General features: G+C 40.8%; 1 long non-coding RNA gene across 1 annotated transcript in view; it reads left to right on the forward strand.

The window, feature by feature from the left end:
* Window positions 1-8,521: 8,521 nt before the first annotated feature.
* Window positions 8,522-13,173, forward strand: part of LOC308670541 — a 28,859-nt gene continuing 24,207 nt past the window's right edge. Inside the window, exon 1 of the long non-coding RNA XR_014027033.1 lies at window positions 8,522-8,583. This is a non-coding gene — a long non-coding RNA (uncharacterized lncRNA). The remainder of the gene's footprint in view (window positions 8,584-13,173) is intronic.

A 13,173-nucleotide genomic window follows, 5' to 3' on the forward strand; every position in this document is an offset into this window, starting at 1 on the left:
GGACAATGCTGACAACAGCTTTATATGGCTTTGTGGAGCACTATTTGGACTGATTCAACAAAAAAATTGTCTGTAGATGAAGCAACTTTTGAAGGCAAAGCATCTCATTGAATTGCTGCTTTGCTTTAAGGATACATCAGAATTTGTCTTCCTTTTCAATCATGGTTCCGACAAATGAAACCCATCAAAAGAACTTCGAGGCAAAATTCTTCCTTAAAGAACATTTATTCGGGAAACAAACCATTGGCACATCGTTGAACCCCAAAACTAAATTATCTTCCCCGATACAAAATAACAAAGTACAATTCCCACCCCCAATAAAGTGTCATAAAACACATTCCCCAATTACCTTCAAGCACGAGATTTCTCCTCAGCTCCTCAGCCCGCCAAAACATTATCAGTTTGTCCTTGGGTTCCCACGGCAGTGTTATTATTATGGCTAAGCTTACATCCCAACCACCCCACTGCTGCACCTGAATTCTTAAAGTAAGAAAAGCATATTAAAGGAGAAGAGAAAATGGCTGCATTTTCATCAAGTTGTCAGAGCAGGAACATCCAATGTTAGCAGCGTTGACACTAGACATGAAAAGGGGCTTCTTGGATGTTTTTATTGACTTGAAGCAGCTAGCCAAATCAAATTGCAGTGCTCCACACAGGGGAGTAAATAGCTTAATTTCCTAAACTGAAGTACTGTTTTCAACTGCATCACAACGTTGCTCCAGACTAAAGTGACATCTTGAGACAGAGCAGAAGTGCTTTGCAGAGGCCTGCTATATTGAGGAAAATTACCAATTCCCTCTTCTCAAAAATCCACAAGTGCCACTAGTACCTTTCATCCTGAGTTATCCAGATATCTAGATGAAGTGAACAGCCTTTAATAGCCATTGTTGGTATAATTGACAATTCAGTCAGAGTCCCTGACTGGAATGAAGAGATAACAAGGCACATTCTTTGACATATGTGATTTGGGTCAATTCTTTGAAGCATAACAGCTTCCAACTTCATTTTTTTGCAGTGTAGAATCATTCACCTTCTCATATTATAATGTCCCAATTTCAGATTTGCATTTGTACCTGAAATTATGGTTAAATTACATAAAAATTATATTTTAATGCCATTAAATTACATTCATCAATCTAATGACAGACTTATGTCGGTTACCTATGTTTTTCTTTTTACTTCAGGTAGGGGTAATATCAAGTTGTATCCACTAGTAGATGGTCTGAACATTGCTGACATCTTGTGGACATTATTGGATATTTCATCTGACTGATAATGCTGTAATAGAGCAGATCCTCTGTTTTGCTTCTCAAGCCCTGGATACATGATTTAAAAGTGAGGTTATGAGAATGATTGGCTAGAGCATGAAAAGGTGATATATTACCTAATATATCTAAACTGTCTTGAAGAAATTTCCATAAATTTTAAGTTGGTGGCCCATCTTCTCAACATTTGGGGAAGGTAGTTTCAAAAATCACTGGAGTTCCATATACATTTTCAGAGGTGCATCCAATTTCTCTCTGCAAAATTAATGAATTTATTTCAGACAATATTTTTTCTAGGTTACAAATTTATAATAAAATTTTCCTAATGGGAGTATATAATATTCCTCCAGGTTGTTGAAATGCTACTGTCATTCCTTAAGTTTTCACAGTTACTATGAATTCAGCCATTTTGACTATCTTACTGTACAATCCTTAACATGTGTTAGATGTAATTTCCATGGAGCTCAATAGAGTTACTCCCAAGTAAACTGGTATATGCTCTTAGCTTTAATTAAACATTTCAAAATAATTAGTGAGCCTAGATATGATATCATAAGCAGCTCTTAATGTTATATTCAAACGTTTCAGTTCATCTATTTTGCAAAGATTTGTATTTGATTTCCCAGGTTTTCTTGCTCCATAGAATCCATACCACTCTTTGTTTCCTGGTCTAACCTGTTTAAAGTGCATTCATCTGTGCTTTTCTTAGGGCAACTTGACATTTGTATTTGCTGACCTGTGTTTTTCATAGGACTGGTATACTCTTTTCTAGTCTGATGTCCCCCAGGTATATTCAGTTACAAGTGATAACACATCTGGAAAGTGTACAGTTGAGGAACACTGACACATGCTCTTTTTTTAAAGGTAAACTCAGTTTAAAGGCTTAGAAATTAACTGAAGTAACAGAACGCTTATAAACAGAACAATTGCATTTGAATGAATGAAAAAGTTTATTATAGTCAAAGGACTCAAGAATAAACATAACAAAGAAAGAAAATACCAAAGATTTTAGGGGGGGGGGCAAACAAACATTCAGTTTCTCCCATTAGAGACTAAGCTAAGGGAAAAATTGTATATTTGTGGTTTAGAAGGTCTAGTCGAAAAATCAATAAAAGGGAAATAAATGTTTCCCCCCTAAATTATGCTTATTTAGTAAATATGTAACGTTTAAATCTTGGCTGTTTTTCCCCCTTATAATTCCTTCCCCTTAATTATTTTCAATTTATATTCATTGCTTTGGATCCAAACTTAATCATGCACTTAGAAATCAATGGGACAAATTACTGATAGCACAATTTAATTTCCCATAAAATCATTACAGGCTGTGTTCCATTTTTCTGTTTCGTTATTGTTCTCATCCTATAACTGATAAGAATGAAGATGAAATTATAGAGTTGTTCATTTATAGGGAAGCAGCATCCTCCAGTGGAAAACAAGAGAAAGTAATAATAGCTTTATATTACTGTACAGTTTGAATCATAAAACATGCTCAACTTAGTAACATGCTCAACTCTAAATAAAGCTAATCCATTTTCTGAGTGCACTTAGGACATGGAACTATAACTAATTAAAGGATCTAGGTTCACTAAGGCACAAAAAGGTACACTTATATTAAAACTGAGCTTATCAACTTGTGTGAATGCAACCTCTAATCTGTTAACTGATCTGGTAAGGGTATTGTATAACTCTACTTAGATGTTGGCCAAGCATTTAATCAACTTTCTTTTTCTCTGTATCGCAACATTATACTTGATTTCTCCTTCTCCTGCCTATTTCTTTTTGGTAATGCAATATTGCCATACTTAGCTTTGTATTTTCTCTACTGAATGTTCAACATTAATATACAAGACTGGCAGGATCTGCAAAACCTGATTTGAACTACATGAAACATTGGCTAGATGTATTCTGACTTTTTCAATAGTCCTGTTTGCAGAGCCATTGATGGAAGAGTCTTTACCACTGTTAGGAAAACCCACCCTCTGTAAACCACTACTGACCATCATTATGGCTTCACCTTTTGACACTGATCAAATAAAGTTCATATAGCACATGAGGATATCTGGAAACCTTTTGCAACAATATATTTAATTGTATTAAACAATAATATCTGCCTATTCCAGCTCCTTGGGCCAGACTCAATAGGTGGGACAAAAATGCCAAATCCATTCTAAACATCTGACTGACTGTGTAACCAACCATAATAATATAAATCTGACTTCCTCTAAGCGTCATGGCAAGCTGATGTCTTATCGGCTTTCACTGGATAGCAAGACAGCTTTTGTAAGGGGAACCACCGCTGGATGCTGCATTTGAGCTGCTGTAATCTCTTCAAAACAATGGATAGTTGAGATCATCCATGAAACTCTGGACAGTCACTCCTTGTGAGTAGACTCCAGAAGCTGCTGTTTCTATAATTGGCTTAAGGATGGAACAGCTGGGAGTTGGGATTACATCAAAATCACATTAGCAAGGCCTTTTAAACTTTGCAGACATTAAGCTCAATTCAGCCTTATACCTTAATCACTTTTTGAGATTTTGTTTTAATTGTATACAGGTAGTCCTCAACTTACGACCCCAATTGAGCCCAAAATTTCTGTTGTTAAGTTTGACATTTGTTAAATGAGTTTTGCCCCATTTAACATTTTTTGCCACAGTTGTTAAGTGAATAACTGCAGTTAATTTAGTAACCTGGTCGTTAAGTGAATCTGGCTTCCCCATTGACTTTGCTTCCCAGAAAGTTGCAAAAGGGGATCACATGACCCTGGGACACAGCAACATCATAAATATGAACCAGTTGCTAAGCATCTGGATTTTGATCACATGATCATGGGGATGTTGCACGGGTTTGTGAAAAATGATCATAAGTCACATTTCTCAATGCTGTTGTAACTTTGAATGGCCACCCACAAACTGTTGTAAGTCGAGGACAACCCGTATTATAAAAATTAAGACCACTGGAATTAGCAAAGTTTTACTGAATTCATTGGGTGAGTTTCCATTCTATGATATGTAAAATGGATTTTAAAAGTTTTGAAAAATATATGCTTTTTGTAGGTATAAGCACCATGGCTCTTGCTTGCATGACATGCTTACGTGCAGCAGTCTCCAACCTTTCCAGCTTTGCGGACTGGTGGGGAGAGGGGATGGTTCTGCACGAGTGGATCTCTTTTGGGATCAGTGCTTTTTAATTTGTTCAAAATTATCTTAACTTAAGGATAAGCAGTGGTCTGGCTAGATCTGCAGATGTCACCAAACTATTCAGGATACTAAAAATTAATTATGAAGAGCTCCAGAAGAGCAGAATACATTGTAAAGGACAATGGGAATTTACAGGAGGACAGAAACCTGTGAATTTGTGTTTTGTCTGTTGAATCTATTTCAATTTTTACAAAATAAACCTGTGTGTCTCTTTCTGGGACTTAATAGGTATGATAGCTCTGATTGGGTTTGGCCTCCATACAACACACTAGCCTTCCTCTTGATCCACTTAAGCAGTGGTCCCTAAACCCTGGCCCATTACCAGGCTGCGGCGTGTTCAAAATCAGGCTGCGGAGGCAGTAGGTGAGCATGCACACACGCGCAGCTCCACTTGCACACACTCTGGGAGGCGAGTGCACACAGCTCCATTTGTGCAAGCAGAACCATCTCCTCTCCCCCCGCTGGTCCATAAAGCTGGAAAGATTGGAGACCATTGCACTTAAGCATGTCATGCAAACAAGAGCCATGATGCTTATACCTACAAAATTCTAATCAGTTTGGAAAAAGGATGCCTATTTTAAATAAATAAATAAAATACTATAAGTATCCAATTACTTTAGTTCGGAGAATAATTTGGATATTTATTTTGGTATTTGCTTATTAACTGATTAATGCCTCATTTTGTGTCACTGCCCTGCTGGAAAGAAGGAAGGAAGGAAGGAAGGAAGGAAGGAAGGAAGGAAGGAAGGAAGGAAGGAAGGAAGGAAGGAAGACATGTAAGCAAGTTTCATATGTCTTTTTGTGTAATTTGGTACGTTATTCACTGTTTGGTGGAACATATAATATTTAAGTGGGACAAAGTCAGAGTTTGCTGCAAGCTTTATAAATGTTGTGTTCTATATTATAGTATTCTCTTCCAAAGGAGAAGTTATAACTATTATTGAAACACTTCTGGCAAAGATCTTGCTTTAATAATAGTCATAAATTCAAATGACCAACGTTCCTTGCAGAGAGATAGGGAGATTATCACCAATGGTTTTGACTTCTGCTGTAGTAGGAAAAAGGAGGATAGGAAATATGTTCACAAAAGATGAGTCTGAAAGGCAAATAAGTTGTTTCCCCTCTGCCACCCACTGATGTCTCAGTGGTATTAACATAAATGTCTATCTGTGAACTTCCTCATCTTGTGATTGTTACTGTGACAGGACTGCAAGCCACATTACTCTAGCAGTCCTAAACAAAACTCTAATCACAGCATGCCAACCTTTCCAACTGCTGGGCTGAATAAAAGAGAGTGATTTCTCATTTGATTCATGTCTTGCTATCAGGGCAGCACTCACTGTCAAATCCCACCAGGAGGCAAAACTTTTTCTCAGAGTTTTATCAAAGAGACAAGGACTTAGGAGGTGGCACCCAAATGGCAGCAAAAGGCAGAGGAAAAGGAAATCCTGCATCCATCAAAGGAAAGAAAAAAAACAGGAGAAAATTGGGCACAAAATAAAGTACACAAAAGTATTTTTATGCATGTTGTACAAATTCAGAATATACATTTTAATATTTCTGAAAGGAAGATGAACATATAGTTTCATTGTGGCAGTAGAGGGAGCCCAACCACAGCTGAGATGCCTGTTTCTTATAAAATGAGGATTTCTTCCACTAGCAGAAGATGCAGTTTGTTCCTAGTTTACCTTACCTAATTCTTCAACTTGCAGAAAGCAGTGGTATGTAAAGAAGAGAATAATATAATATAGAAGACAACACTCATATACTTATATACAACACTAGTATATAAAGTTATCACTCTCCAGGTCTGTCAATGTGAGATTTGTGCTAGACTGGAACTAGAGAACTAGACAACCATGAACCATTGGGTCATTTCAGAGATAGTTCCTTACCTAAACAAGAGAAAAAGCATGACCACTGACAGACAAAATCAGTGGGAATTGAAGCCAACTGATTCTGACTTCCTGCTAGCTTCTCCACTGATTTTCCTTGTGGGAAACTGGCACCAAGCATTGGAAATGATGATCCTGTAAACATGACTGTAGCAGCACCACAGGGGCCATAACTTTGCCAAATTTCAACCTCATGGGAGTAATAGGTCCCATGGACCTATTGGACACATTCTTTAAGTTAGCCCATTTGAGATACCTTGATTTTAAAAAATGTTGCCTTATGATGCAGCATTACGCCCAATTAAAGGTTACAAAAAGATAAACAGTGTTTTCATGTTATATAGATCGATCAAAATGTATTGGAAATGACTCAGTATTTAATTCCATTTATATCTCGCCCTTCTCCGAAGACTCAGGGCGGCTTACAAACTTAGCAGTAGCCTTCATTCTATGTATATGCCTGCTTATTAGGGCTTTCACACACACCCCAAGCGGCATTATTACAAAGTCAGCTTAATTGTCCCCAACAATCTGGGTCCTCATTTAGTATGTCAAGAGTAGCTAAACAGAGCAATGGATGTGAAGTTTCTTATTTATCTTATTTATCATACCCCAACATAGTTTATATTCACAAAACATGTGGGATCATGACAAATTAAACCATAATTAACTGAAATAATCCAAGTGGCTGGGTGTACTTAATACATTGGGTCCTAAACAAACTACAGTGGTGGGATTTACCAACTTGCCCACCAAACTCAACACAACAAAACCTCTGATACTAAACTATTGGTATTGTGACATTTGATCTGAACACCAGTTGTTCCAGTAGGTGGAGGGAAACTGATAATTGCCTGATAAAGACCACAACTGCCCAGTCACTAACCTACCATTTTTGGCCTTTGGCTGGTATTTAAACTTAATGCTAGTGACCATCGATAACCTTTATACAATTTCCTAACATTCTGCATTAGCTTCCTCAATATGAATACCTACCAAATGCACAGACTTCCAGAATTGTCTGCAATGGCCAACTTGGTTAGGGAATTGTGAGAAGTGAATCTAACATATCTGAAGCATACCCTGACTGGGAAAAGATGCTCTACCTCTTCTGTTAGTGAATTCAACCGGTTAAATATACACTTATTTTCTCTCTTGAATCACACACTATTCCTCTTCATATACCACAACAGCTTCTAATGTCAGAATCAAGAAAGATGTATTTATTTTCTTTCTCCAGATTATGCAATTTCCAAACTTCCCTTTTAGGATTACAGTTGTTTTATTCTTGTGTGACTTTGATATGGGAACACTGAATGCTTAACTCACATTCTGAGAAAGGATTGCTGAAGCAAAGCAAGCCCAGTAGCCTGTCTTCTGTTACTATGTACATAGGTAATGGGGTAAAATAATCTCCAATTTCTTAACAGGAATTTATGGAGAAAATCAACAACGACTTGATTTAATCAAGTTAATCAAGCTTAATAGAAATGGAATGCTGGAGGAGAGGACATGTATACCTATGATGCATTTATTTTCAAAGTAGACAAAAACGTCTGCTTCCAGAACTTGTGAATGCTTCAAACACTGGAAGTTTTTTAAGAAGAGACTGGGACAACCATTTGTCTGAAATGGTATAGGGTTTCCTGCCTGAGTAGGGGGTTGGACTTGATGACCTCCAAGGTCCCTTCCAACTATTAATAATAAATAATAATAGACAAAATCTGCACGATAATTTACACTGCAGATCCAAATTCAGAAATGTCCTATCCTTTAAGGAGAAGCGTCACGCATGGCACAAAATTAATAATTCTGAGCACGCGTGTAAACTACACTGAAGCGATTCCTCCAGCCCCAAGGGTTAAAGTTTATCTTTCTCACACGTTTCGCGACCGCTTGGCAATTTCCAAACAGCAACCGCAGGAGAAAGAGTAGAAATTAAGAGACCAAATCTCGCCTTTACACTGACGAGGTAAAACGATCACCCCTGTATAAATGGCGTCAACTAGATGCAGTGCGGAAAATCGGAGCTTTTTTATACATTACTGACGTGCAAACTGGCGAATCTCTCCCCGCTCGAGGACCGCCCGCTTCCCTTTCGCGTGGTCGTTCCCACCTCCAGCCACGCGCAGCCTCGGATTGAACTTTTACGCGCGCATCCATCTTGTTTCCTCGCCGCAGGAGATTGGACCGGAAAGACACGTATCCCCAGGAAGGTTGGGATGGTTAGTTCATGCCCGCTTTGAACGCGCAGCGGGGCGGGGATGGCTTGCTAGAGGGACAATGAAGCCTTTCGGAGGGCCGGCGCAGACGGGGGAAAGAGCAGCCCTTTGGGCGCGCTGCGCCGGCGGTCCGGGAGGTGGCGGGCGTGCTCGCTGGCTGGTTCGCTTCCCGCGCCTCTTCCAGTTTAGACCGTTGAGATGATCCCGCGTTGCAGCCTTGCCAGGAGTCCAGGAGGAGAGATAAATAAAAAGGCTCGAAGATCAATATCCCAGATGAGAAATTCTGCTCAGGTTCTTAAATCGTTAATAATTGCACGCAGGCAGATAGTCTACGGAAGAAGACTTTCGTAATCTTCCTAACAGTTGGCAAAAAAAATAATACATTTTTTTTAATGATTTATGGCTGACAGTGAAAATATCGATCAATTTGGTCATTTCAAATACCGAATCTTGCTTTGATTGCCACGGGTGGGGTTGGGGCAATTGTCTCAATTCCCCCCCCTCCCCCCATCCGAAAGGCTTCCTTGGACCAAAGTGCATATAACAAGAGCTCTTTAGTCAATTCCAGGTTGTTGCTCTTAAAACGGTCAACAAGAGGCTTCTGGAAAGTTCAGCTGTAAAAAGAGGAGAACAATAGCCCTCTGCTGCTCTTTCTCTCCAGCTGTTCCTGCTTGGGTGGATTCCTTCTTCATCAATCTCTTTGTCCTTTGTGAGCCCTCAAAGCAAGAGGCCATCAATACTCTTGCTGTACTCCGTTCTACAAAGCAATTTTTTGCTGGAGAAAAAAAGCACCTTGTGCTCTATTCAGACAAGGAATCATGGGACATAATATACTTATCCAGATTCTCTAAGTGGAATAAATTATAGTTACCTTTTTAATATGAGAAATAGAACCAGGAAAAACACATATTTGCCTACACTAGTAATTCTTATTCTTTTTATTGTATTTTGTGTATCCATATTAGCCATCTCAAAAGAGTTGATTTCTAGACAAGGAATAATGGAATTGATGGTGGTAAAGAGCTGAACTACGAAATGGGCAACCCCTCTACTCAGTTTGGAGCAAAGTTGGATTGTGTTTACTCTAATGAGATTATTAGAACATCTCATTATTGAATATTCATTATTCAATGAGATCAGCAATTATAAGGCATCTATGCATCACTCTGCTAATATAACTAATAAAGACAAGCTTTATATTCCCATAGTGATTCGGGGTGGAGGTAGTGGTGGGATTCAAATATGTGAACAACCGATTGTCTGTGTGGATGCCGCTTCCGAAAGTCCATTCTGGGCCTGGGCAACAAAAAATTAGCTACCAGTTCTGAAGTGCGAACTGGCTGAATCCCACCACTGGGTGGAGGATGCTCTAAGACAGGATTTTTCAACCTTTTCACCCATTGTACCACTTTTAGGATAAGGCAATATCCAAGTACCACCAGTTGCCCAGCAAGGTGTCAAAAACTTGACCAAAAAAGAGGGGGAAAATGATAAAAGTACAGGTAGTCCTTGACTTACAACAATTTGCTTAGTGACTGTTTGAAGTTACAATGGCATTGAAAAAAGTGACTTATGACCATTTTTCACGCTTATGGCTATTGCAGCATCCCCAGGGTCATGTGATTTACATTCGGATGCTTGGCAACTGATTCATACTCGTTCAGTGTCCCAGGGTCATGTTATCACCTTTTGCAAGTTTTTGACAAGCGAAGTCAAGGGGTGGAGGTGAGGTGGGGTGGGGTGGGGGCGTGGACAGTTCATCAATCAGGTTGTGGGGTACCTATGGGGGGGAATCCATGGGTCTTTGGTGGAAGGGGGTGGGACTGGGTGCCTTCCTTCCCTCTCTCTCCCATTGTCCCTTCTTTCCTTCCTTCCTTCCCTCGCCCTTTGTCCCTTCCTTCCCTTCCATTGTCCCTCCCTCTCATTGTCCTTTCCTTCCTTCCTTCCTTCCTTCCTTCCTTCCTTCCTTCCCTCTTTGTCCCTTCCTTCTGCTGGGTGCACAGACAGGGCCCTGATTTTCGTCGGTTCACTTCGCCCGGCCACTCCGTGTGGTGAGAATGCGCTGCTGCCTGCCAAAACCAGGCTGGGGTCTGGGCGGCATAGCGCAGGAAAATGGAAGGGAGGGAGGGAAGGAAGGAAGGAAGAGACAAAGAGGGGAGGAAGGAAGGAAGGGCAGCTGTATTAGCTGTAGACCTGCGCTGATCTTGGGCTCCTGCCCAGCTCACCTGCTTGCAGAAAACATGCTGCTTGCTAAGTGAAGCCCCAGGATTAGCTGTAGCCCGGCACTGATCCTGAGGCTTCACTTGGGAAGCAGCATGTTTTCTGTAAGCAAGTGAGCTGGGCAGGAGCCCAGGATCAGCGCCAGGCTACAGCTGATACAAGTGCCCAGAAGCGCGGATGTGTGCGTGTACTCACCCCTTGTGCCACCGTTGCTGTGAGTGTTGTGCGGGCAGCGGCAGCACCACTAGTATCACGCGGGTGGCAGTATTGCCGCGAACCTTGTGCGGATGGTGTCAGCGCCGCGAACAGCAGGTGGACTGCAGAGCAATCCTCGCACAGGCGTAGCGGTGTGAGCCTCGTGCCTGGGCAGCATCACTGCGGGCTGTGGCGCGATCCTTGCATGGGGGCAGCGGCACGATCCTTGCACCTGGGCAACATTGGTGTGGGCCGTGGCACGATCTTAGCGCTGGTGGTAGCATCGCCGTGAGCCTGGTGGTGGCGGCACCACAAGCCTCACACAGACGCCACTGTTGCTGAGAGCCTTGTGTACATGCTCACAGCACCGTTTTGCCCCATTTTACTAATTTCTCTTGCCATGTTTGTTCAGTGAATCGCTGCAGTTGTTAAGTTAGTCCCAGAGTTGTTTAACTGAATCTGTCTTGACTTTGCTTCTCAGAAGGTCGTAAAAGGGGATCACTTGATCCCCTGGGACAGTGCAACTTGCAAGCAGCATGTTTTCCGCAAGCAAGTGAGCTGGGCAAGAGCCCAGCATCAGCCCCAGACTACAGTTGATCCATGCTTCTGGGCGGAAGCACGGCTCAGCTGTAGCTGCACACGCCGATCCTGGGCTCCTGCCCAGCTCACTTGCTTGCACTTCTGGAAAACATGCTACTTGCTAACTGAAGCTCCAGGATCAGCGCCGGGCTATAGCTGATCTGCACTTCTGGGTGGCTGTATCAGCTGTAGCCCCCACTAGATTTAGCTAGGGCTCACGTACCACCAGCCAGATGCTAAAGTACCACTGGTGGTATGCGTACCACAGGTTGAAAAGCCCTGCTCTAAGATGTTGCAACTACTTGTGAAAAAATGACTTTAGCTGTTGATTTTCACACCCATACCCTTTGCAATATCATGGCTGTGCTTATAGAAGTTTGATCAGGTTAATTACCAATCTAATTGCTGCATTTATGAATGCTAACTTGGCTACTGCCAAAATCTGTTACTGAGCTTTTTATAGGCAAACCCAACTCAGTCAATTAATGGTTCAGTGTAAAGTGCTGAAAACGAATTAATTTAAGCAAATTAAATGCACTGTACAAATGCAGCTAATATTGTCCTACTGTACAAGGTTTGTGTTATATTTTGAAAATGCTAAGCTGCTGTTTAAATTTGAAGTAGAATTATTGCCATTAATCAAGGAATAAGTGCATTGTTCCTCAAGTCAGAAAGCTCATGTCTGCAGCTTTTGGAGCCAACATGAAATTGATTTATAATCTTGGATTATAGCAAGTCCAAATTACAGCATGCCCAATAGAGGCAATCCTCAATTTACAATCAGTCTCCCTTAGCAATCATTCAAAATTAGATAAACACCCCAAAAGGTACTTAGGACCCAGTTCTGAAATTCCAACAGCTTCCCCCTCTGAAGTCATGTGACTGCATTTTGGGTGCTCAGCAACCAGCCTGCATTTGTAACATCCAGCAGTCACATGACTGATTTACATCTGTTTTACCAAAAATTATATTTACTTCCTTTTTTTGGCAAAAGCACCCCATAGCAAAGAAAGAGTTCTCTCAATGAGCTCTGCAAGAATAGGTAAAAAAAAAATCAGGTCAGACCTGTGACCTACTTTATGACTATCACAACTTAATACCATAATGGCAAGGCTCCATTACAGTTGTAAATCAAGACCTAACTATGTAGAAAAACATTGCATTCAATATTGCCATGTGTGTACTGCCTACAGCTTTGTGTGTTGTATAAGTCCAACTTATTCTGGAATATTCAATGGACAAATAAACTGGACACAAGAAATGTGAATTTTGGCAAACTCTGGGAGACAGTGGAGGACATGGCTTGAGGCTGTCATGCTATGGTCCACGGGGTCATGAAGAATTGGACATGACTTAGCGACTGAACAACAACAAAATAAACTGGGAATAGCACAAATCGTGAATTGAGTGATATGTCCTTATCTTGCTCACTTGTTTCCTTTCCAAAAAGGTATCTTTCCCATTCCAGTTATAAGAAAGAGAATTAGTCTCACAGGTTCTTGGAATAAGGCAGAATCTAACCAATATAGCTATGAAGAAGAGCTGTGATGGGGTGACCACGTAGTCTGGCTGAACCCTGCAGCTGTCGCTTATACTCTG

This window comes from Vipera berus, assembly GCF_964194415.1.
Source record: "Vipera berus genome assembly, chromosome: 7".
NCBI lineage: Eukaryota > Metazoa > Chordata > Lepidosauria > Squamata > Viperidae > Vipera > Vipera berus.